This window comes from Eriocheir sinensis, chromosome 55 (genome assembly GCF_024679095.1).
Source record: "Eriocheir sinensis breed Jianghai 21 chromosome 55, ASM2467909v1, whole genome shotgun sequence".
NCBI lineage: Eukaryota > Metazoa > Arthropoda > Malacostraca > Decapoda > Varunidae > Eriocheir > Eriocheir sinensis.
The window spans coordinates 6,816,663-6,840,833 of NC_066563.1; the positions used below are offsets into that span (position 1 = coordinate 6,816,663).

Genomic DNA, 24,171 nt, shown 5'->3' on the forward strand with positions numbered 1-24,171 from the left:
AGCGACTTTATCCACACATTCCATTTTCTTTTCAGTATTTTTTTGTTCATTTTCCGCATAAACTGTCATCAATTAAATGTGGGAAAATTTAGGTCAATTGGTCTGCTATGTGTGGGTGGGGAGGGGGAGGGGTGGGTGCATGCATGTGTCTGTGTGTGTGTGTGTGTGTGTGTGTGTGTTAGCAGCGTAGTACCAGCATCGCCTGCGTATTACTGCCATCACTATCTCCAAAGCGATAAGTCGTGATCGTAATCATAATAGACGAGTTGACGCTGCAGAGCCAACAAGACGTGGTATCAGTCTTGGTCAATACATGAAGCGAACACTCAGGCGGCGATGTGTGTTGAGCCAGTCTCGCCGCACACAAACATGTCAGTCACCGGGTATTGCTCCAACCCATGATCTAAACGTCCTCCGCGATACGCCTTTTTTATTAAACTTTTAATCTTCCCCTCTTTCTATTTTTTTCGGTTTTTAGAGATCGTTTACGAAGATTGGTTTACGCCTTCTACTAAACACTTCTTTTAATTGAACTTATCCTTCTTTTCTTTCTAAACGTTTTCTTCCCTTCCGAGCGATCGTTTATTAAGACTGACCTAAGCCTTCTACGAAACGTTTCCTCTTATTAAACTTTTTTTTACATCAAAGGATGCGCCTCAAGGGCAACAAAAAGTGTACAAAAAAAGCCCGCTACTCGCCGCTCCGACAGAAGTAAAAAGTAGAGAGTAGCCAAAAGAAAGGTCAATTTCGGGTGGAGAGGTGTCTTGATACTCTCCTTCGAGATGTGCCTTTCATTAAACTATTATTATTCTTTTCATATAACAGACAGCCGATTTGAAAACCATTTTGAACAATAACTTCTAATTGAACTTTCCCTTTTTCTTTCAGATGGAGGTGTCTTGACACTCTCCTACGAAATGCTCCTTTAATAAACTATTTTTTCATTTATAAAAACACCTAATTTTGGAATCACTTTGATTTATTCCTTCTAATTAAACTTTCCCTTTCTTCTTGCTAACTTCCACGTATCTCTACTTTCCATCACATATGTAATACAGATAATTGTGAAATCATAGCTATTTTTCTAATTAAAGTTTCGACTTCTCTCTAATTAAATGTCCAACTTCCTTCCTTTATAAATGACACCTAATTTCGGAATGGTACTTATTTAAACTCTCACAAATACTATTCTCTTCCAACCTTAATGCCAGAATGTTTCTTTTCTTCACATCCGATCCTTATCAAATTTCTTACTGCTTTTCCATATTTTTTTGGCTTCCTTTTTCTTCCCTTTTTACGCCACCTGGATAATATTTCGATTGCCATCTCACCTACTTCTCTTCCGCTAAACACATCAATCTAACGCATTCCTTCATTCAAATTGCAGAAGCCTTAAATTACAAGCGTGTCACGTCTTATTATTATTATTTTTTGCATCAGTAAATATATTGTCACTTCACACGCCACCCGGAGAAAATTTCAACAACCTTCTAACCTCCTTTTCCAGCTTTAAACACATCCATCTAACTCATTCCTTCATACAAATTGCAGAAGTCTTATATTTCAAAGCTGTTTTCTCATTATTTATTTTTTTGCCTTTTAAGTTTGAATCAGTAAATATATTCTGTCCCTTCTTAAGAGAGGTTGGGGAGAAAGGGAAAGAGAGGGGAGAAGAAAAGATGGGGGAGAGAGAACAGTAGAAGAGAAGAGAAGAAAAATTAGGGAAGGAAAATAAATAGAAAGGAAAAAAAGTAAAAGGAAAAGAGAAGGGAAAGAAAAAGAGAAGAAAAGAAAAAAGAAAAGAAGAAGAGAAGAGGCGAAAAATTAGGGAAGGAAAATTAATAAAGGAAAAGAAAAAGAAAGGAAAAGAGAAGGGAAAGGAAAAAAGAAGAAAAGAAAAAGAAACGAGAAGAAAGTTAATCCATTACCTTCAATTACCTTCTCACCTACTTCTCTCGCTTTAAACACATCCACCTAACTCATTCCTTTATACAAACTCAAGAAGCCGTAAATTTGAAACGTGTTATGTCATTAATTTTTTTTTTCTACTTCTTTTTCTGACCTCGGAATGTGGAGTCATAAATTCCCTCTGCCACCTCATTTGCCATCCGTTCAATACATCAACGTTCTCCCCACCTACCTACCTGCCTACCTTACTTCCCTTGCACTTAATATTTCAACGCACACCATTACACGTGAATCCCAGAAACCATAATTCTCGTGGTCTATTTTAAGGCTATTTAGCTAATTATATATTGCCTCAGAGGTCGTGCAAACGGGTTACATATTTCAGCCTCTGTTTCTTCTTTTGCTTCTTCTTCTTCTTCTTCTTCTTCTTCTTCTTCTTCTTCTTCTTCTTCTTCTTCTTTTTCTTCTTCTTCGTCTCTAAGGTCATGCATATGTTCTTCATCTTTCAGCCTCTTTTACTTCTTTTTCTATATATGTTCGTCGTTTTTTCTTTACTTTTCTTTTCTTCTTTTTCCATCTTTTTTTCTCTAAGGTAATGCATAAACTCTTCATCTTTCAGCCTATTTCTCCTTCTTCACCTTTGTCTTCTTCTTCTTCTTCTTCATCTTCTTCTTTTACATCTTCTACTAGCTCTTCATTTTCTTTTAGTTCTTCTTCTTCTTCTTCGTTCTCTTCTTATTTCCAGTTTCTAAGGCTGGGTATAAGGTCATGAATGTGTCCCTCATACCCCCATTTGCATGTTATTTTTCACCTCTTTAAAAATATCTTCTCGTGTCACCCTCTACGAGACACCAAGCTCATGTTGACAACCTCAGAGGCAGCTTTAACCCGCATTTAACTTGTCTTCCGCCTCCTCAGTCTCCTTACTCATCTTCAGCACCTTCTTCAACTTTTCTTATACACCTCTTCTTTTTCTTCTTGCTTCTATTTTCATTTTCCTCTTTCCGTCTCTTCTTCACTCTCATCCTTTTCCTCCTCCTCGTTCTCCTCTTCGTTCTTTTTCTTCTTCTTCCTTTACTTTTATTTTCCTTTTTCCTGTCTCTTTTTATATTCAGCATCTTCCACCTCTTTACTCTCTTCCTTCTCCTCCTCCTCCTGGTTCTTCTCCTCGTTCTCGTCTTTTTTCTCGTCCTCCTTATCCTCCTCAACACTCCCGCACACAGTCTAAAAATAGCTAGGTTGTTGATGCATTTTAAACACCTACCTCTTTTTCTCTCAATCTTTCTCTCTTCTTTCCCAGGTAAATACTCTCAGGTCAACAGATGGGCTTTTAGAGGCTCAAATCTCCCTCGTCAAGCTTCGGTTTACGCTTCAAATCTGCGTAAAATGCCTCAACTAAGGCACCCAAAAGAGGATCGGATCAGGCGGTTGCAGACGCGGCCAATGGTAGTCAGTCCGCTAAGAAGGAGAGTCTGATCCCACGCCAAAGGAATCGAACACCTCCCCCCCCTTTGAATCCCTTTGTTGCCTCTGTAAACCGGTGCGTGAGGCGGCGTAGAAACCATGTGTTGTGTGTTTTTGAGGGTAATTGCTGCATGTTATCTTTCATAGCTGCTTATCTCTTCGGTTTCCTGTTAATTCTTCGTTTGATATTCATTTGATCGTGGTATTAACTTCTTCATCTCTTCCTCCTTCTTCTTCCCCCCCCCCTCCTCCTCCTCCTCCGCCTCCTCCTTCGTCTTCATCTCTTCCGGTCTTCATTTCTTCATAACGCCGGCGAGTCACGATCAAGAAACTGCGCCGAAGCGGAACAACTTTTAAAATTAGTTCTCGGAATATATACTGTGTTTACGGGCTCTCAAGTTCGGCGTCGGTTGCATGGACGGGGAGAGACAAAGGAAGATGAGGATGAAGAAGAAGAAGAAGAAGAAGAAGAAGAAGAAGAAGAAGAAGAAGAAGAAGAAGAAGAAGAAGAAGACGAAGAAGAAGAAGAAGAAGGAAAAGAAAATGAAGAAGCAGGATTATTTTTATTATGATGGGGATAATGGTGGAAGATGGTGGAAGAGAATGAAAAAGAAAGTGATTTTGAAGAAAACTAAAAGGGAAGAAAAAGAAAAAGAAGAAAAAATAAAAAGAAAAAGGAAGGGATAAAAAAAAGAAAAAGAAAAGAAAACGCCTATGAAGAAAACTAAGAATAAAAAGAAGAACAGGTAGAAAACAAAAACAAAAAGCAGAAAAAGATGAAAAAGAAAAGAAAACCACTACAAACACCGCCACTACTAACAACAACAACAACAAAAACTGAAAAAAAGCAAGACAAACACACACACACAAAAAAACACAAAGAAGAAAAAAAGAAAAAAAGGAACTCCAAACACAAAACCTTACACACAAAAGAAGAGCAAAAAGAAAGAAAACAAAACAAACCATCCACATCAACAAACACAGACAGGGAAGAGAAGAAGAAGATTCAAACACACGAAAAAAAAAGAGAGAAGGGAAGCTTATTAAATCCGACGAACGCTTACGTAAGGCTCGGGTTTCAGCCTCACAAAGGGAAGCATCACTGTAGCACTAAGCAAAGAAAACAGCCGATTGTGTGGAGCTCCCTTCCCGCCCTTAATTGATACCCGGGGGGAAGCCACGGAGAAGAGGGAGAGAGAAAGGGAGATGGGAGAGAAAGGGACTAGGGAGTGAGGTGGGAGAGACGAATAGCTACGGAGAGGAAATAGAAAGAGATATGAAAAAGGTATAGCAGAGAGAAGGAGGTAGGTAGTGAAAGGAGAGGAAATGAAGAAGGGAGTAAGAGGGGCTGGAGGAAACGACTGAGTAAAAGAGGAGAGAGAGGAAAGCGAAGGGAAGAATGTGAGAGATAGCAGGGGGATAGAGATGTGGAGTGAAAGGGAAGGGAGAGAATGGAAGAAGGGAGAGTAGCTGGGAGAGGAAAGAAAGGAAAGAGATGGGATGAGAGGAGTAGACTTGAGAGGAAAAAGAGGAAAGGGAAAGGACGAACAAAAGGAAAAGCGAGAAGGAAGTAGAAGGAGAGGGAGAAAAAGGGAAAAGGAAGAAGTGGAGGGAGACGATTTTTTTATTTATTTTTTTTTATTTTACAGCAGACGAGTCATTTCAAGGGCATAAAAAAAGGAAACAAATGAGAAAAAAAAGCTAAAGAAGAAAAAAAGAGGAAAGAAAGAGGGGGTATGAGAGGGATAACAAAGGATATAAATAAATGAAGAAGAGAGCGAAAAAAAGAAGGAAGTGAAGTTGGAGAGAAGCAAATGGTTAGGAAATGGGAGGAAAAGAGAAAAATCAGAAGGTTACCAGTAGATATAGAGAAGCAAAAAAAGAAAGAGTAAGAGGGAGGACAGGTAGATAGAGCAATTAGTGATGCGAATAGAGAATAGAGAATAGAGAATGAAGAAAGGGAAGTTAATAAAAAAGGATAAAAGATGAGGGGGGGAGGGGGAAGAGGAGGTGAAGAGAGCAGGAGACAGGGAGTGAAGGAGGGTAAGAGAGAGGGAGAAAGAGAAGAAAGATGAATTGGTAAGGTGAGGAGCGGAAAGGCAAGGAAACGAAGGGGAGAGGAAAGAAGAGAGAAGCTACAGAAAACGGGATACCTGGGAAAAGGGGAAAGTGACTGGAGCAAGGGAGATCATGAAGGATTAGAGAGAGGGAAAAAAAGATAGAAGAGTCAGGGAGGTGGAGAAAGAAATAACAGATAAAGAGGAGGAAGAAATGAAGATAGAGGAAGGGGTAGAAGAGGAGAGAAAAGGAGGAGGTGATGGGAGATGAAGAACAAGGGTGTGAAAAGGAAACGCTATAAGAGAAGGGATAAAGAGGAGAGGGGAGAGAAAGAAAGAAAACCAGAAGGGGTGCAAAAAGAGAGGAAACATAGAAATGCAGGCAACAGAAAGCCTATTGGCTCATTACTAGGTTGCCCTCTTTGGTCATTTAATCTGCTCGACAGCCACTTGGGGCTTGAGGAGCAGATGAAAGCATTTCGATATTGAGGAGCAGATGGATGCGCCTCGATATTCAGTTTACTCCCGACGCAGCGAAGTGACGGTCGATTCGATATTTGAAGGAGTTGATGGTATTCGCATTTACTACTTCTGAGGGAAGATTGTTCCAGTGGCGGATGACTCGGTTTGAAAAGAAACTCCTTCCAATGTCTGTGTTACATCGACTAGACTGAATGGGTAAACCGTTATTTCTAGTTATTGAATTGGTTTGCAGTTCAAAGAATTTGGAGTAATCGACGTTATTGAACTTTTTTGAGGTTGAGGTGATGGGAGATGAGGCAGAGAAAGGGGTTAAAGAGGAGGAGGAGGAAAAGGAGGAGGAGGAGGAGGAGGAAGAGGAGGAGGAGGAGGAGGAGGAGGAGGAGGAAGAGGAGGTTCTCATGCTTATGACATACGATGTTACTTAGTGAAGATACACAAACAAATGCTTGAGAGGGGCAATATTGGAGAGAGAGAGAGAGAGAGAGAGAGAGAGAGAGAGAGAGAGAGAGAGAGAGAGAGAGAGAGAGAGAGAGAGAGAGAGAGAGAGAGAGAGAGAGAGAGAGCAGGGAGGGGGGGGTATCTATTTTAAGTTCCAGCGGCATGACAGACCTTCTCCACTACGAGACACACACACACACACACACACACACACACACACACACACACACACACACACACACACACACACACACAAAGTTAAATGATATTCATGTAAAAGAGATAGAATACGGAATCATACGAGCTTGACTAAACATTGTATAAATATTCATAGGGAAGAGAGCACACACACACACACACACACAAATGCACGGACGTTCTCTCTCTCTCTCTCTCTCTCTCTTATTTCAATTCACTTCGCAGAGTAAACAAACCCAAACAAAGCCACAAACACACAAACACACAAACACACAAACACACAAAACAAGCACCACCAATCACACAACAGGTAAGACTCACGTACCTGTTGATGGTTGGAATGTAGAGGAGAGCGCCCAAATCCTGCATCCTGGGGTGGTTAATTCTTCCCTTCCTTTTATTTTTCCTGTTTGTTCTCCTTTCGTCCAAATACTTTCACTTTCCTTCGCTGTCTAACTCCATCGACCTGCCTTTACCTGGGTGCCGCCATAGCAGGTGTGTTAGGTGTGTGAGCAGGTGTGTTCTTATGGGTGATTAAGCCTTTTAATTCACGTAGATGAGAACACTAACAGATTTAACTTTCTTCTTTAATCTGTTGTTTTTTATGACCGATTACCTCACGAATCTTTTGGGGGGTAGTTTGTTTCGCTGTTATGTTATCTATCCACCTTTACAGCATTTGAGACAGTTATTTTCTTGTGATTTTCGTTGTGTATTGCTTCCTGTCTTTTTCTATGTATCTATGGCAAGCGCAGTTATTTGGTATTATTTTCATTCATCGGAGTAAGAGTTATTTTTCTTTGTATTTCTTTTTTTCCGGCGACTGATTTTTAATGCTGTTGGCGAGTTGAACCTGAAAAGAATAAGAAAACAATGAATCAAAACAGGAGTCACAATCTTAAATCATGTAAAGTGTGAGAGAGAGATACACAGATACATACATAATTATATATATACATACATATATAAAAAGAGAGAGAACGGGATAATTTCAACAACGAAGATTAATTTGACAACCCAGGTAAGAAAAATAAGAGAAAAAGAAAAAACTAAAGAAATGTAACAAAGAATTTAAGTTTAACGAACCTGAAGAGGAAGTCAAACGAAGAATTAGAATAACTGACAACACACTTTTAAGGAACTTGGTAGAAGAGGTTTGAAAATGGAGGTCTAGAATTAGTAAAAGACATTAAACAAACCTGAAAACGAAGAAAAGGCAGAGAAAAAAAGAGAAACAATTAGAGCAAAGAACACAACCTAACGAACCGGTACAAAAAAAAAATGAGAAAAAACGTACCATTTAAACAGGGAAAATACATTCAATAAATCCGAGAGAGAGAGAGAGAGAGAGAGAGAGAGAGAGAGAGAGAGAGAGAGAGAGAGAGAGAGAGAGAGAGAGAGAGAGAGAGAGAGAGAGAGAGAGAGAGAGAGAGAGAGAGAGAGAGAGAGAGAGAGAGAGAGAGAGAGAGAGAGAGAGAGAGAGAGAGAGAGAGAGATCGTGACATTTTCAGTAACATTTAATCTGCCTAAATTTAATCTTCCCAAACCGAGAGATGAGAAATAAAGAATCAAAACGCCTATCAAACCCTTTATAAACTTGACAAAAAGACTAGAATCCCCAATATGACACAACCTGATAAAGGCATAAGAAAAAAAAGAAAAAATATGATCAACTATTATAGAAATGTATAAATTAAACCGGACTAATAACACTAATACACAATAACTAATAACTACACTGTTATTTAATACTACTACTTACTTAAACGAATGCAAATAGCAATAACTGACAATATAAGAAATAAACTCATTAAATTTAGCGACGAAAATACCATTGATGGACGACGAATTTACGTGACAAAGAAAAAGAATAGAAAAGGAGAGCCACACTCAAAGAAAACGTGATGCGTGCAAAAGGCAAGGGGAAACATTAACAAAAAAATACACAAAAAAAAAATACGAACGACTTAGCCCATTCCTGCACGACACTGTCTAATCACTACGACAACGAGACAACACACACACACACACACACACACACACACACACACACACACACACACATAAGGGATCAAATCTTGCCTGAAGGAGAAAGAGGAGGAGGAGGAGTAAAAATTTGCATTAGGGTTAGGGTAGAGAGGAGGAGGAGGAGGAGGAGGAGGAGGAGGAGGAGGAGAAGAAAAAGACACGAGAGACTATAATAGAACAAGAACAAGAAGAACAAGAAGCCTAGGAACAAAATAAAACAAGTAAAGTAAAAGAAGAAAGAGGAAGAAGAGGAAACAGAAAAATAGCAAAAGACAAAGGAAAAATATTAAACAAAACCACAAATAACTCATGAATAGAACACAGAGAGAGAGAGAGAGAGAGAGAGAGAGAGAGAGAGAGAGAGAGAGAGAGAGAGAGAGAGAGAGAGAGAGAGAGAGAGAGAGAGAGAGAGAGAGAGAGAGAGAGAGAGAGAGAGATAAAACTGAAGAAAGAAACAGAGAGCAAAAATAGACTTACATTTAAGGTAACCAATGAAAGTGAACCAAGCGAGGCAGAAAGTGACTCGGTGAGGGAGGGCGAGGGAGGAGGGAGAGGAAGGGAGGAAAGGGAGGTTACGTGACACTATAAAAAAAGGAGTCTCATTACTGGAGTGGCGAGGGTGTTTAATGGATTGGCGATTACTGGGTTGTGGGAGGCGTTAAAGCTAATGACTCGTGTAAAAAAAATGAAGCGGGAGGAGAGGAAAATGAAAAGAAAGGAGAGAAAAGGAATAGGGAAGAGAAAACAGGGATAGGGAGGAGAGAAAAAATGAACGTGGGAGGATAAGAGACAAGAGAAATGGACAAAAAGGAAAAAAAGGAGTTGGGAAGAGAAAAGAAAGGAGAGAAAAGGAATGAGGAAAATGAAAAGAAAGGAGAGAAAAAGAATGGGGAAGAGAAAACATGGATAGGGAGGAGAGAAAACTGAACGAGGGTAAGAGAGAAGAGAAATGGACAAGAAGAAAAAGGGAATTAGGAAGAGACAAAAGCAAGAGGGAAGAAAAAATGAGGGGTAGGAAAGAGAAAAAAAAAAGTGGAGTTAGAGAGGGAAAGAGGAGGCAAGGGAAAAATGAAAGTGGAAAGAGAGAGAAAAGAAAGGGGTAAGAAAGGAAAATCAAAGCTGAGAGGAAAAATGAAAGGGGGAGGAAAAAAAAAGGAGGAAGAGAAAAAAAAAGATAGGGAGTATAGAGAAAAGAAAATAGGGAAAGAAAAAAAGAAATGAAGAGAAGAGAAATATGAAAGGGGGAACAGAGGAAAAATAGTTAAAGAAGAGCGGGAAATGAAAGGAGGAAAGAGAGGAAAATTAAAGGAGGAAGAGAGGAGAAAGAAAAGGGGAACTGAAAAAAAAGAAAAAAGTGAGGAAAGAAAACTGTGAAAGAGGGAAGAGAAGAAAATATAAGGCGGGAGCTTAGTAAAAGTAATGAGTGGGGTGGGCTTAGGAGGGGCATAAAAGAGACAAGGAACATGGTAAATGGGAAGAGAAAATAATCATCGCTATGTGGGTCTGTGAGAGGTATGTGTTGGCGTGGAAGTGAGTGCGAGGACGACAAAAAACAGAGAGAAATACACACATACACACATACACACACAGACACACACACACAAAGAGTATTGATGCCAGTATTTTTTGTGCGGAAAGACTATACTTAAAACAGAGAAAAAAAATATATCAAGCCAGTTACATAAATAGCGTTTCTCACAAATGTACATAGATAAAAAAAGAAAGTTAAAATGTGTTACAAAGAGACAGCTGGTGGGCGTGTGTTGTCTGAGTGTACCTTGATGGGAAAAATAAAACATATAACATAACAGTTACATAAGAGCAACGTCATCATTTAACTCGAACGAAAAAAGAGTTTACCGCGTTTGATATGGAACACTTGTGGGAGGGTAATAACATAAAGATGCTATAAGCTTTTCTAAGAGTTTTTAGGTATACTAATGAAAACTTGGCGTACTTCAAACGAAAAGCTGGCGAATGAAGTCTAATGAAAGGCCCTCGACTGGGGAAAAAATATATATACGTAGACAAACAGTACTACCCTCTTTCATATAATTCTTGACATATCATAAAAGTAAAGCGTTTTGATATAATGAAGACCTGGTGGGAGTGCAATTTCCAGAAGTCTGTGTAGGAGAAGGAGACACTCATTTATATAAGGGAAACAACAGAATAAGGCTTAGTAATCATCTTTTACGTGAGAAGAAGAGTACGTTGTGCGCGATTCCCAGAAAGACTTTGATGAGAGTGATACCTAAAAGTGAGCTCTTGAGGCGTAGGTAGATACTAATTATAAGGTACAAATAAGTTGATGGTAAAGATTCGTATTTATGTTGGAAGGGAATAGCGGAGGAAAAAGTAAAGGTGATTTTAAACGGAAGGTACGGTACTAGGAAGGTGAGGAAAAAAATATATGTGAGGAGAAAGGAAAACAGATAGGGAGTGTGAAGGTGGAAACAAAATGAATGTGAAGGAAAAAGTTAAGTGAATGTGAAGGTAAAAGTTAAGTGAATGTGAAGGTAAAAGTTAAGTGAATGTGAAGGTAAAAGTTAAGTGAATGTGAAGGTAAAAGTTAAGTGAATGTGAAGGTAAAAGTTAAGTGAATGTGAAGGTAAAAGTTAAGTGAATGTGAAGGTAAAAGTTAAGTGAATGTGAAGGTAAAAGTTAAGTGAATGTGAAGGTAAAAGTTAAGTGAATGTGAAGGTAAAAGTTAAGTGAATGTGAAGGTGAAAATAAAATGAATGTGAAGGAAAAAGTTAAGTGAATGTGAAGGTAAAAGTTAAGTGAATGTGAAGGTAAAAGTTAAGTGAATGTGAAGGTAAAAGTTAAATGAGTGTGAAGGTAAAAGTTAAGTGAATGTGAAGGTAAAAGTTAAGTGAATGTGAAGGTAAAAGTTAAGTGAACGTGAAGGTAAAAGTTAAGTGAATGTGAAGGTAAAAGTTAAGTGAATGTGAAGGTAAAAGTTAAGTGAATGTGAAGGTAAAAGTTAAGTGAATGTGAAGGTGAAAATAAAATGAATGTGAAGGTAAAACTAAAATGAATGTGAAAATATATAAAATTAAATGAATGTGAAGCTAATAGGAAACTGAATCAGAAAGTAATTGTAAAGTAGAATGAACTTCGGTTAAGTAACGGGGATTGCAGAAGTCAAGGACCACGAAAAAAAAAAAAGGATATCTAGCAGAGAAGGATTAAAAAAACGAAGAACAGACGTTAAGTAGATGGCAGAGAGAGAGAGAGAGAGAGAGAGAGAGAGAGAGAGAGAGAGAGAGAGAGAGAGAGAGAGAGAGAGAGAGAGAGAGAGAGAGAGAGAGAGAGAAAATAGATGAGTGATATATTATAAAACGCAGGACAGGAGAAAAAAAGAGGGATAAAAAGGATACTAACAAAGGGATGATAGAGGAGAGTAAGACTGAAGATTACGATGATGAGAGAGAGAGAGAGAGAAAGGAGAAACACACTTGCACTGAAAACACACAAACACACAAACACCGCCTTTCCCCTCATACACAACCCCTTCCTACCCTCACACAACTCCCTCATCCTCCCCCCACACACACAACCCCCACACACCCCTCCCACCCCACACACACAGGTTAGTTCTTCTGGTTGTCATGTGTGAGGCGCAAGACAAACACGAGACTTTGGCAGAAGCTGGAATCGCGTCACGTCGCCTCACCTCTCGGCTGCTACGTGGCGGACAGCGGCGGTGTGTTAATCAAGTGCCCAGTGCGTGCCAAGCGTCCCCTTAGCCTTGGACTCGCCCCCTCTACTAAGCAAACGCCCTTCTTTATGTGGGATGAAACCGTAACCATTGGACTTCATTTTTTTTTTTTTTTTTGCGGAGAACTTGAGTAAATTTATTGTTCTTCTCTATGATTGTTTATGGTTCTTCAGGTTAGTACACGGTTCCTCTGCTAAAATACCGACTTACTATATGAATACGTAACCATTGAACGGAATTTTTTTTTTATGCAGAGAACTTGAGTAAATTTGTTGTTCTTCTCTATGATTGTTTACGTTTTTCCAGTCTAGTACACGGTTCCTCTACTGAAATACCGACTTGCTATATGAATACGTAACCATTGAACGTCATTTTATTATTTTTTTGTAGAGAACTTGAGTAAATTTATTGTTCTTCTCAATGGTTGTTTACGTTTCTTCAGCCTAGTACACGGTTCCTCTACTGAAATACCGACTTATATGAATACGAGAAAAAAACAAAAAAAACATCACCTACTGAATAGTTTTTGCAGAGAACACGAGTTATTATTTTGTTTCTAATGATTACTAAGGTTAAGCCAGACTAGCACACGGTTCCTCTATAGAAATACTGACTTCATATGAATAAGAAAAAAAAACATCACCTACTGAACACATTTTTTTGCACAGAACGCGAGAGAATATTATGTTTCTCATGATTGTTAACCCGGTAGCTGCGGGGATCATGTTTCTTAAAGGCCCTTCTAAGCGAGGAAAATGAGAAAAAATCATCACTCACGCAAACCATTTCATAATACATATCAACGCATTTGTCATCAGTTTATGCATCATCTCTTTTTGGGGGGTTATATCATGGCACAAATTTGTCCCCCGTCGCTGGTACATGGTAAAGCCACAAATTTGGCCCGTCGCTGCTACACGGTAAAGCCACAAATTTGGCCCGTCGCTGCTACACGGTAAAGCCACAAATTTGGCCCGTCGCTGCTACACGGTAAAGCCACAAATTTGGCCCCCGTCGCTGCTACACGGTAAAGCCACAAATTTGGCCCGTCGCTGCTACACGGTAAAGCCACAAATTTGGCCCGTCGCTGCTGCCGGGCTAAGGTTACGCTAGCTTTGTACACGGCTTCTCTATTGAAATACTGACTTTATATGAAGGCGAAAACCCCAGCACCTATTAACATACAATTTTTAGCACAGAGCGCGAGTGAATATTAAGCTACCGAAGCTAACTCCATCCTTGTACATTTGCCCCTCAATTCAACGAAAGATTCCCAATAGTGTTTACGAATAAATCAACACATGCTAACTCAAATTTGTGATAATGTAGTTTTGCAGCCAACAGTGTTTATATACGAAGAGAGAATGAGTGTGAATATTAGGTTTCCAATATATGTTATACTTAATATTTGTACCTCTCGCCTGTTTACTCCCCTAAGGCTCTTCCATGTAGCTGTACGTAGAAAGAGTACCCAGGAATATAGACCTTCACTTGTATCTCAAAGCTCCCAATTAACTCTATCTATTTGCGGGCTTTTTTTCACATTTGTTTCATTTTTTTATGCCCTTGAGCTGACTCCTCTGCTGTGAAAAAAAAATCTACATATCTCTTTCTATCAATCTATCTGCTTACAACGAGAAAGTCAAGAGTGATGGTTTGTACATCCGTGTTCTCTCGCACTCGCAAGCACCTTAAGTTCTTAGTACTCTTTTTCTTCATTCTCCTTCCAGTCAAATGTATTCGTATGATTCCTGTTTGTCGCTTCTCAATCTGTTTCAGTCTGGTTATCTTCTATCTTTACTCCCTTCATTTAGTTTCTCTTTCTTTCCCTTTTTCTTTCCTCCCTTTCCTTCCCTCCCTGCGCTTTTTTCTCCCTTTTCTGATTATTTCCTTTCCTTATTGTTTTCCCCCTTCCTCCGTTTCCTTTCCCTCTGTCTTCCTTAACCTTGTTGCCTTTTCCTAAGACACTTTACTAATTACGTCACTTCAACACTCACTTTTACTTTTCTTTATATCTATCTACTTATCTATCTATCTATCTTTCTCTCAAATATTAATCGCCTAATTCATCCTCTTCGATGTTCTTTTAAGTTCACGATCTAAAACTTTTCTCGGCCTTCAAGTTTCTCCTGCACGTTCTCATTATATATATTAATCTATCTACCTATCTATCTCTATCTGTCTATCTTTCCCTGACACATCAAACGTCTCATTCATCCTCCTAAAATGATCTTAAGTTCATGGTCTAAAAACTTTTCTCGGCCCTCAAGTTTTCGTCATCAGCCGCCCTTCGAAATCCACCGTAAATTCTGCTCAAACCAAGGCTCCTAATAATCTTACCTGGCGGACACCTGGACCCCAAAATTTCTGCTGCCTGGGCTTATGTGATTATTGCGTAACTTAAAGGAATCGATGTAAGTCCAGCTAATCTCTCTCTCTCTCTCTCTCTCTCTCGCGTGTTCAACCATTATATCTCAACGCCAACAATATATTTTCTTCCCTTCACCTTTTTCAAGCGCTAAACATAATGTTATTCCTACCTTGTCTTCCCTTTTTCCGCCTCTTTTTGATGGATTTTCTCTCTATCTGTCTCTTTTTCTTCTATTCCACCCTTTTCCCATGCTTTCGTTTACCATCTGTGACCTAATCTGTTTCCTGGCTTTTCTCTCTTTATCTTCATTTTCACTTGTTTCTCATTCTTTCGTTCCCCATTATGTGACTTAATTTGTTTTCCTTCCTCCTTTTCCATTTCTCCTTCTCTCAACTTCACTTTCACTCGTATTCCACTATTTCCTGCTTCCACATTCCCATAATCCCTTTTCTTTACCCTTTCCAAACTTCTTCTTTCGTAATATATACACAATGCTGGTTTAGAACGTGTTTAAACCTTCATATCTCTCTATCTGTCTCTATCGATATCTCTTTCTATCTATCTCTTCCTTTTCTCCATCTATCTCTTTTTTCTATCTATCTACCTGTGTATCACTTTCTTCGTAATATATACACAATGCTGGTTTAGAACGTGTTTAAACCTTCATATCTCTCTATCTGTCTCTATCGATATCTCTTTCTATCTATCTCTTCCTTTTCTCCATCTATCTCTTCTTTCTATCTATCTATCTGTGTATCACTTTCTCTCAACAAGCATCTTCTCCCGTCCCCACCATCCCCACTTGAGCCCCGCAGCATCAAGATATGAGGTGCATCTTTCTCATCTCCCGCCTCTGCAGCATCCTGGGCGTTTTTGTCTTCATACATCTGGGCGATCGAGAGAGAAAAGGTGAAGCGCTTGTTTTCCGATCCTGTATATCTTCCCGCGGTGCTCTCAAAGTCTCCTTCGCGTGAGTTATAAGATATTTGTAGTTCGTCTTTTCCTCGGTATTTTTTGGGAGGAGTGGGTAGAGGAATAGGGGGAGTAAGTATGTCCTTGTGGTGTCCTGCGCGTCTTCCCTTCCTTTTTTTTCCATTTTTTTCCTCTTTCCTAACCTGCCCTTTTTTCTCCTCTTTTTCCGGTTATTCAATCTTCTTATTTCATTGCTTCCCCTTTCGCCCTTCCCTTTTCCATTTCTTTCTCTGCAGTTCTTTTTTTTTGTGGTTACCTTCTATCTTTACTCCCTTCATTTAGAGTCTCTTTCTTTCCCTTTCTCCTTCTTCCCTTTCCTTTCCTTCCCCTACACTTTCTTTCTCTTTTTCTGGTTGTTTCCTTTCCTTACTCACTAGTTCTCCCTTTTCTTCCTTTCCTTTTCCTCTCTCTTCACTTTTTGCCCTATCCTTTTCCTTTCATTTCCTCGCATTTTTGTTTCCAGGTTAATCCCTATCTCCTAATTCATAATATATTTAACATGACATAATATAGCTAAGCATTTTTGTCTGGGCGGAGGTGAAATGCGTATAATAATAAAGCCATAAACACATGACTCAACGCGTGAAGTTGATTTAAAAGCACGATAATCAGTAATGTGTGTGTGTGTGTGTGTGTGTGTGTGTGTCTGAGCTTGGTGGGGCTTCGACGTCTATTGGACAGCGACGCGCGCCAATACATGATACAGTGATTATGTCGGCAATGTGCAATGACTTAATTAGAATGACAATACACTCTTTATTTGATCTCTCTCTCTTTCTCTCTTTCTCTCTCTCTCTCTCTCAACCACAACCACACACACACACACACACAGCATATTAACCATCGATAAATCATTAGAGAAAAAAAACCGCACCAAAAAAGGAAAAGAAAGGAAAAGAAACAGAGAAGAAAAAAGAAAGTGAAAGAAGAAAAGGAATAACTAACTAACTAACGGAAGAAAGAAAAAATGAAAGAAAGAAAGACAGAAATATTAAGCATCAACATAAAAAAAACTCTTCTGCCTCAACTACTCGGCGTCCCTTGGTTGGTCGCTTAAGGTGATGAATTACTATATTTTCGCCTCGAGTCAAAGAAGGAAACAACCGAGAGAGAATTTCTGACGGGCAAACTCTTAAAAAAATATTGACACACCTGAGCAGGGATTCTCAGGTGCTCTTCATTGAGACGTGCAGGTAATGAAGTGTGTGTTCGGGGAAAACGAGAGGGGTGACGAAATGAAAGTAAAGTGGAGGAGGTGGAGGAGAAAAAAAAAGGAGGAGGAAGAGAGGGACTTGAAGTAAACTGCGAGAAAAGAACAAAAAGTGAAAGAACATAAGTGGAATAAAGGAGGAGTAGGAGAAAATAAAGACGGAAGAGAGGGACGTGGAGTAAACTGAGAGAATAGAACGAAAAGTGAAAGAAAAAAAGTGAAATAAAGGAGGAATAGGAGAAAATAAAGGAGAATGAAGAGAGGGAGATAGGAGAACGAAAAGTGGAAGAAGGGATGAAGGACAGGCACAAGCATAAGGACTTTGGGAAGAAAAAAAGAGCAAGAATAAAAAGAGGAAATAATAAAGTAAATGAAACAGAAGGAAAAAAAATGATAAAAGGAGAAAATAACAAAAAGAATAAGCAATGAGACCAGAAAGTGAAGTATAAAAGAATGAATAATGAAAAAAAAAGGAAAACACGGGGAAAGAAAATCAAGAAGGCGGAATAATAATAAAAATAAGGAATAAAAGAACAGAAGAACAAAATGACATACGAGAGAAAATACAGAAAATAACATAGACAGAGACAAACAGAAAGTAGTATAGAAGAAAGGGAAGAGAAAAGAGAAGGAAAAGAAACGGCGTAAAAAAAAGATCAAAAGTGGAAAAATAAAAAAAATGAATAGAACAGAAGGAAAAAAAAAACAGACGAGAGAGCATGACGGAGAGAGAGATAGAGAGAGACAGAGAGACAGAGAGACAGAGATTAAAACAGGGAAGTGAGGTGCACAGAGAGACAGACAGAGACAGAGAGAGAATGAAAGGTGGGGCGCAACTGCTTACAGAGAGGAAAATCTTTGGAGGGAAAAAAGATCTCTCACTGACGAGCACGAAAAGATATGGTAAAAGCTTGAAGCAGACACCTGATAAATGGACCCAGGCGGAGAAAAGGAGGGAAACGGAGGAGGAGTGGAGAGAAGATAACGAGGTGTAGGAGGAGGAGGGGGAGGAGGAAGAGGAGGAGACGGAAAATGAGGAATATGAGATGAAGATGTAAGAGGAAACGAAAGTGAAAATGAAGGAAAAAAGAGAGTAGGAAAAATACAATTGAGTAAGAGGAGAGGAGGAAGAGGAGGAGGGAAAGAAGGAAGAGGTGGAGAAGGAGGAAAGAAGGAGAAACGAAAGTGAAGATAATGAAAGGGGGGAAAAACAAAGTAGGAAAAATGAGAATGAGCAGGATGAGAGAAGGAAGGGTTGGCGGTGGAGGAAGGGAAAGCATAGGAAGGAGGGAAGGCGGAGGAGAAAGAAGAAGAGCAGAAGGTAGTGAGAGGAACGAAGGATGAGAACAAAAATGAGTCAGCTTGCATCAGAGAAGGAGAGAGGGATGCTGAGGAGGGATGCTGAAGGAGAGATGCTGAGGGAAGGATGCTGAGGGAGGGACGCTGAAGGAGGGATGCTGAGGGAGAGAGGCTGAGGGAAGGATGCTGAGGGAGGGACGCTGAAGGAGGGATGCTGAGGAGGGATGCTGAAGGAGGGATGCTGATGGAAGGATGCTGAGGGAGGGACGCTGATGGAGGGATGCTGAAGGAGGGATGCTGAGGAGGGATGCTGAGGGAGGGAGGGATGCTGAGGAACCTTGCAAATACTTCAGTAGACTAACCAAGTAACCACCCGCGGTCAATGTCTTTCCTCTCACCCTTCCAATGTCCACCACAACACAGCGCCCAAGACCCTTTAAACACCCTAACAGACATATTAATCTTAACATCAGAGGAAGTGAGTCGAGGGCAAACAACACAAAATGAAGTAATGAAAATAAGACCGAAAAAAATCCCCCCCCTCCCCCCCTCCAAGATTAAAAATGATAGAGAATTGCAAAAGGTAATTCAGATATGTTTTGAGAGGTGTCTTGATACTTGTCTTCTGAAAGCGTTCAAGTCATAGGAAGGTGGAATACAAACCCAGCCACACACAAAAAAAATAATGAGGTGAAAAAAACAAAAGCATAAGGCACCCAAATACTAAGTGACAGAATTTAAAAAGGGTAATTAGAAGCGGATGGGAATACACACTTAGTGATCGTCTTATATCATTAAACCCTTAACCTTTTTCCGTACTCGCCTTTCTAAAGAGTTCAAGTCATAGGAAAGTGGAAATACAAACCCAACTATCACATTATATTGCCTTCCTTTACCCGTTATCTTTAGTTTCTTTACTCCCATTTTCAAAAGAGTTCAAGTCACAGGAAGATGGCAAAACAACCCCAGCAATCTTATATCATAGTTATCCCTCACACTCTCTTTTTTTTCCTATAAGTATCCCTCACATTTCTTCCTTCCCCGCAAGAATAACACCCAGACCTGATCACCTATCCCCTTTCCAGGCCAGTAATGATGAGAACCGATCACTTATGTCTCGATATATATTACTTCTTGGGTCGGGTTTCGGCATTAGGATCGTCTGTGTTGCCCTGCCGACCGGAACCCTCATGTGGGGGTCTATGGGGAAGGGTAGACGGCAAAGGTCGGGCGTCTATATTAAGGCTGTCTGGCGTTGGTATTAATGGTCTCTCTTTACCCAAGGCCGAGGTAGTAATAAGGTATGAAAAAAATATGTCTTCCTGTTTTATTGCGTCTAAGATAAGAGAGAAATAGAAGAGACATAGAGACATACATACATACATACTTAAAGACAAACAGACACTCCTCCTTTTCCACTATCCTCCTCCTTTTCCTCCCTTCCTTCCTTCTTCCTTTATCTAACGTTTCTTCACTAAATATCCATTCATCATCAGACAGAGACAGACATAAAGACAGAGAGACAAACAGACAGAGAGACAGATTAAAAGAGTAACATACAAAGGTAGACAAATGTTCAGTCAGACACAGACAAACAGACAGACAGACAGACAGACGATCATACATACAACAAACAGAGATAGAAGATAAAGACAGGCAGAAGCAGACATAGACAAACAGACAGACAAAGACCTCACACACACACACACACACACACACACACACACACACACACACACACACACACACACACACACACACACAGATAGAGAAGATTAAAACCTGTCCCCTGATAAGTAAAATCTTGGGTCATTACTAATCATCTAATCCCCTTAACAAAAATACTTAAAGGTTCGAATTCCCCTCAAAAAGTTAACGTACCCTACAAAACAAGATTCCAACCAAATTTTTGTCATCTACTTTTTCCCCATTCTGTACTAGATTAAAAACTGTGATCTCCTGCGTAAGGGACGAGCCACGTGTTCCCAAGGAGGACTTTTACAATGGGGACCTTTCAATAGCTTTCTTTTCATGGTTCTCCCTCTTCATCCCATTAATCGATTCCTGCGTCCCTTCCATTACTGATTTCCCCTCCTCTTACTTCTCCTCCTGCTCCTCCTTCGCCTTCTTTTGTTTCCTTTTCTTTTTTCTCCTTCTTTTTCCTCTTCTTCTTGTTGTGCTTCTTCCTGTTGCTCTTTTTCCTGCTGTTATCGTTGTTGTTCTCCTTTCTGATGTTGTTGTTGTTGTTGTTGTTTTTGCTGTTGTTGTTGCTGTTGTATTTCTTCTTCTTCTGTTTCCTTTTCTTCCTCTCTTTATTGTAATTGTTTTTGTTTTTTTTCTTCTTGTTCTTGTTATTCTGCTCCTTCTTCTTTATTTCTTCTCCTCCTTCTAGTTCTCCTCCTTCTCCTTCTCCTTCTTCTTCTTCTTCTTCTTCTTCTTCTTCTTCTTCTTCTTCTTCTTCTTCTTCTCCTCCTCCTTCTCCTCCTCCTCCTCCTCATTGAATTGAATTACTTGAGAGAGTACAGCGCCGCGCCACGAAGATGATACCATCACTGAGGACGAAACCCTATGAAGAACGACTCGAGCGACTCAACCTCTTCACGTTGGAAAAGAGACGACTGCGGGGAGACATGATACAAGTCTATAAGTATCTGAACAAGCTCAGCAACGTTGATCACTCCAAACTCTTCACGCTACAAACTAACCTGAGAACAAGAAACAACGGAAAAACAATTCAAGCAAAGCGATGCAATACCGACATCGGCAGGAGTTATTTCTCGAATAGAGTTGTTCGCCACTGAAACAGCCTTCCTGCAGAAGTGGTTAGCGCAGAGACCATCAACTCCTTCAAGAAACGCATTGATCGCCACTTTGCTGCATCGGGAGTAAACTGAACGTTCCCAAGAGTAGGTACACAAGTGCTTTAATCCTTCCCTGCAAGCCACTCCTATGGCAAACGGATTGATTAAATCACTGAACGCAGGCAGCCTAGTAATGAGCCAACAGGGTTTCTGCTGCCTGCTAGTCCATGTTTCCATGTTTCCTCCTCCTCTCTCCCTCTCCTCTCCTTTCCTCTCCTCTCCTTTCCTCTCCTCTCCTCTCCTCTCCTCTCCTTTCCTTTCCTTTCTTTTCTTTTCTTTTCCTTTCCTTTCCTTTCCTTTCCTTTCCTTTCCTCTCCTCTCCTCTCCTCTCCTCTCCTCTCCTCTCCTCCTTCTCTTCATCTTCCTCCTACTATTACTAACAAGCTTACTACTACAACAATATAGAACACTAATAATAGCTACTACACGATAATTGGAGCAAACAGGAGACAGGATTCGGCAAAGTTATACGTCTTCCCTTCAATCCACCCGGCAATTGAGACCAACGAAGTTTCTCTAGTCCTATCCGATATCAATTAATCTGGACTACCTGGAGGAGGAGGAAAGGCTCAAAATCACTCATCGGAAGAAGGCAACAGAACCAGAACTCAGAAGCGTGACCGAAATTGACCTCTCTTTTGGCCACTCATCTATGCGCTCTTTTATTGGGCAGTGATTAGCGGGCTTTTTTTATCTGTTATTTTTCTTTTGCCCTTGAGCTGCTTCCTTTGCTGTAAAAAAACACATTTCATACATCATCGCAACGCCATAACCCAACCACTCAGGGATACAGAAGAAGAAGAAGAAGAAGAAGAAGAAGAAGAAGAAGAAGAAGAAGTAGAAGAAGAAAAGAAGATGAACATGAACAAGAAGAACAAGAAGAAGAAGAAGAAGAAGAAGAAGAAGAAGAAGAAGAACAACAACAACAACAACAACAACAACAACAACAACAACAACAACAACAACAGGCCATTATCAATTAACTTGGAATACCTAAACTACCTGGAAAGGCCCATAGTCACTCATCAAAGGAAGACAACATAACCAGAACTCGAAAGCGTCACCCGAAATTGAGACTACAACCATACGACCACCATTCAACCCTCACCCAAACGCCTTAGCCAGCCACTCAGGCATACAGAGCGGGCGGTTATGTCGGGCGTTTATTCCTTTTCTAAGTTGGAGGAAGTCTTAAACAGCCCATTTGGATGTTAAGTATGGAGGCTCAACCCATCAGACCAGAGGACCAGAAGGGGACGAAAAAGAGGCGCCGAAGGGACAGAAGGAGGGGGACTTTGGGAGCATATTTAAGGAGATCGTTTAAGACTGATGCATTTTGGAGAGGGACATTTGCGAGGACATGTTGAAGAGGGAGGGAGGCCAAGGAGGAATAAGGAAATAACGGAATGGGGATGATTGACTGAGGAGGAAAGGAGGGCGGGGGAAATCGTGATGGAAATAAGGTTGAAGATTTAATAAGAGGAAGAAGAAAGGGAAGGAAGAGAAAGAAGAAAGGGGAGGAAAGGAAAGAGAGACAACGTGGAAAATGAGGAAATAATGGGAAAAGGAAGAGTTGTGAGGGGAGGAAAGGAGGGAAGGAAAACCGTCATGGAAATAAGGTTGAAGAAGTGAATAGAGGAAGAAGAAAGGGGAGGAAAGGAAAGAGAGACAACGTAGAAAAAAGAGGAAATAATGGGAGAGGGAGTTGTGAGGGGAGGAAAGGAAGGAAGGAAAACCGTTTAAGAAGTGACGTCAGGAAGAATGGAAGAGGTGATAAGGGAGAGAAAGAAGGGGAGGAATGGGAGGAGGGAAAACGTGGAGGAATGTGAAAATAAGGGTGAGAGAAGGAGGTCAGGGATGATGGGAAAAGGAATAAAGAGAGATAAAAAAGATGAAAAAAGGAGAGAATGGATAAGAGGATAAAAATGAAAAAAATAAAGGATAAGACAAGAAAGAAAAGTATATAAGAGGTGAGTGGGAAGCAGTATAGAGAATAAGGCACCGATCACGATAATTTGGAGAGGAAAGAAAACGGAAAGAAAGGAGAGATGAGGGAACGAACGGAAGAGCAGACACATTTCTTGACATGCTAAAAGGAGATTGAGGAAAGAGGGAAAGGAGAGAAGGATGAGGAGAGAGAGGAGGCCTTACACTCACAATGGACTGAAATGTTAAAGGGAGAAAGGGGGGAAGGGAAGGGGAAAGGAGAGAAGGGAGAGGAGACAGAGGAGGTCTTATTCTCACAATGGCTTGAAATGTTGAAGGGAAGGAGAGGGAGGAAAGGGGGAAAAGGAGAGAGAAGAGGAGGCAGAGAAGGCATTAAACTCGCAATACCTTGACATGTTAAAGGGAGGGAGAGGAATGACGGGGGAAGGAAAAGTTAAGGGTAGAGAGAGGAGGCATTAATCTCACAGTAGCTCGAAATGTTGAAGGGAAGGAGAGGATGGGAAAGGGGAGGACGAGTGAAGGGTAGAGGGATGAGAGGAGGCATTAAACTCACAATAGCGTGGGGTCAGAATGGAGATCGTATGCAAAACGTCCGCGTGATGGGACTCTGTAGTTTGTGTCGCCTCGTGAAAGGGAGAAAAACAAAGACCATGCATGACCTCGCACAACAACCATACGGGAGCCAGGAGAGGCGAGGGATGAGAACCGGGAGATAAGGATGCTGGAATGGAGGGAAGAGGAATGATGATGGGGAACAGGAATGATGACGATGGGATGAGGAATGAGAGATGAGGAAGCAGGAATGGAGAGGAGTAGAAAAGAACACGAATGGTAGAGAAGGAAAAGGAGAAAAGGAAAGATAAATGAGGATGCTGAAATAGAAAGGAGGAGGGGAGGATGTGAAAATGGAGAAGATAAATGGTAGAGAAGGAAGAGGAAAGGGAGATGAGGATGCTAAAATAGAAAAGAGGAGGGGAGGATGTGGAAGTGGAGAAGAGAAATGGTAGAGAATAGGAAAGGGAAAATGAAGATGGAATGGAGAGGAAAGATATGATGATGAAAAACAGGAATAGCGAAAGATGAGGGAAGGAAGCTGGAATGAAGTTAAGGAGAGGACGCTGTGATGAAGAAGTGGACAAAAAGGTAGAGAAAATGAGGAAAGGGAGATAGAGATGCTGAAATGGAGAGGATGATGGAGAATAGAATGATAA

At 40.4% G+C, this 24,171-nt stretch overlaps 1 protein-coding gene across 2 annotated transcripts in view; it reads right to left on the bottom strand.

Moving 5' to 3' along the window:
• LOC126983976 (uncharacterized) overlaps nt 1-24,171 on the bottom strand; it is a 202,606-nt gene that overhangs the window by 128,722 nt on the left and 49,713 nt on the right. For both annotated transcript variants that reach the window (XM_050837255.1, XM_050837256.1), the window contains exon 2: nt 6,874-7,401. The gene's annotated coding sequence lies outside the window, so the exon portion shown is untranslated. The remainder of the gene's footprint in view (nt 1-6,873; nt 7,402-24,171) is intronic.